The sequence below is a fragment of the Anguilla anguilla genome, chromosome 4, assembly GCF_013347855.1.
Source record: "Anguilla anguilla isolate fAngAng1 chromosome 4, fAngAng1.pri, whole genome shotgun sequence".
Taxonomy (NCBI): domain Eukaryota; kingdom Metazoa; phylum Chordata; class Actinopteri; order Anguilliformes; family Anguillidae; genus Anguilla; species Anguilla anguilla.
This window is the reverse complement of record NC_049204.1, coordinates 66,056,851-66,059,343: the sequence shown is the minus strand read 5'-3', so window position 1 is coordinate 66,059,343 and position 2,493 is coordinate 66,056,851. Positions and strand designations below refer to the sequence as shown.

Here is a 2,493-nt window from a genome sequence, read left to right as displayed (position 1 = left end):
TGTCTCAACCAATCAGTACGGTTCTTTCTCCACCGAAAATCACACTGACCAATCCCAGCTTCAGTCTCAACCACGGGTGCACATGATTGACAGCTCCACCCAATTTGGGCTTCATGGAGCCCCGACTCACCAAGTAACGGTTCTTCTCCCAACAAATTGGCCGTCAGAGATGGACTCTGACCTTAAGTAGGCTAATTAATCAGGTGGGTAACTTTTTACAGCTGACTCAACATCTTATCTAAGGCATATTTAATCAACATTAACAGTTTAGTTCAGTTGAAAACCATCACAGAGATGAATTCAGTCAACATGAATGCCAAATGCATCATTCTACACTGTCACCAGGGCAAACCCATTGTGAATACATGCGAACAGTATGCAGGGGGAAATTTAACAAGACACAATGTTTTCCTCCTCATTCTCCACGACGACTGGGACGAATTTAACCGTAAAGTAAACACACATTTGCACCCCATAATGTAATGTATTGCTACTGACACTAATTTAACGGGCATGAAGATTTACTGGAATAATATTTGACAGCTTCGGTCTCGCGGTATAGGTGTACTTTGTGTTCTTACACTGGCAGTCAGGGGAGGTAAACGCACCACATCATGATGTGTGTGTGTGTGTGGGGGGGGTTTGGGGGGCGGTTGAGATCCGGACTCCTCCTTGTAGCCCCGACTCCCGCCCCCCCCCCCTACCTTAGTCTGTCTGACGTCCCTACGGAATGGAATCTCTAATGTATCCAGTAGTGGAATGTGTGGTTTCCATGGAGAACGTTGCGCACAGCTGTTTTTTATAATGGTACTGGGGGTTGGGGGTTGGGAGTGGGGGGTGGGGGTGTTCAATATACACACAATATCTACAGAACATGTTCATTTTAGGATCTCTCTCTCTCTTTCTCTATCCCTTTTTTTCTTTGACCTCTGTTCCTGTATCTTTATCTCTTCCCTCTCACTTAAGCATGTGTGTGTGTGTGTGTGTGTGTGTGAGAGAGTTAGTGTGTGAGTGTGTGTGTGTGAGTTAGCATGTGAGTGTGTGTGAGTGTATGTGTGTGTGTGTGAGAGTTAGTGTGTGAGTGTGTGTGTGTGAGTTAGCATGTGAGTGTGTGTGAGTGTATGTGTGCGTGTGAGTTAGTGACCTGGGCTGGACTCATCGCCCCGGCAACAGAGGCAGTTGTCATGGATACAGGCTTTGAAGGGGAGGCAGGGATGAGGAGAGGGGTTTGGGGGTGTTTGTGGGTCAACAAGGTCCCTGTGTGTGTTAAGATAGATTCTAACTAGGGCTGTCACCATTATCCAAAAATGAGGTATGAATATTCCTTCTAAAAAAAACATAAGTTTGAATAGACTCGAATACAATGCAATTTTAAGTGTTGAATTACATGCCAGAATTTGACCAACTTTCGGGATGAGCCAATTACGCGTTATGTCCAGAGCACGACAAGCCAATAGAACGAGAGACACAAACAGCACGGGTGCATAGCATAGGTATTTGAACATTAACAGTCAAGTTGGAAAAAAAAGTAAACTTGAACATTTGAGATGACTTTTAAGATCTACATACAGTACATTTTCGCAATCAGGGGTACTCATGCATGCCGAAAAGATTAAAAAGCGGTACTTTTACGTCCAATCGAAAAGCGTACATAAAAACTGATGCAATAAAATTGTCAACTGATTTGTTGACAATATTTAGATTTAATTAAGGCACGCAATGTCAATAATTTTGCTCCTGATGAATAATTAAAAATATAGTGCTATTTAAAACTGAAAAGTACTTTCTTGGACCTTTTGGAGAGGGACCCAAGATCAACATTGTTTTGACGTTATCCTGCCAAAATGCTACAACTCCCAAAACACTAGCATGGAAAAAGAAAAAGGGTAAAGCTAACGTAACTGCTTACGCGTTTCATGCCAATGTCAGGCCTGCAGGTTATTTGCCACGAAACAGCGGACGGTTCCACTCGCAAAGAGGCCAGTGCCAATATCTTTTACGTCCAGCGGGGGAAAATATCGCAACACGGAACCAGGCATGAAGTCGAAAGTGCCGTGTCCCTCAAGTAACAGCTAAACTGGGGGATTTATTTCTGATTTAACACAAAGGGAGACGGCTGCAATAAAGGCACGCCACGTTTCTTTTTTCGCATTCGAATTTAAATTTTCACGCTCGAATGTGATTTTTTTTTTTTTTTTTTTACAGTTTGAATAGCATTCGAATATCGAATCATCGTTTGACAGCCCTAATGCTGACTGACCGATTCTGACTGGATTCAATGCCCTGAAGGGACGCCTGTGTCGCACGCACCTCCGTTCAGGAAGAGTTCGATACGGAGCGGAATCAGTGCTTAAACAGAAAGAGAATCAGAGAGGAACTCAACGCTCGAATCCAAATGGAACGAGATCTTAACCTGAACACAGTCAAAGCGAGAATCAGAACACAATCACTGCCCAGACCGGAAGAGAAACAAAGAAGCTTCCGAATTATGGC

The 2,493-nt window shown here is 43.6% G+C and overlaps 1 protein-coding gene across 1 annotated transcript in view; it reads left to right on the top strand.

Moving 5' to 3' along the window:
* Nucleotides 1-2,493, top strand: part of LOC118225974 (E3 ubiquitin/ISG15 ligase TRIM25-like) — a 487,938-nt gene that overhangs the window by 145,781 nt on the left and 339,664 nt on the right. The gene's annotated exons all lie outside the window — the stretch shown is intronic.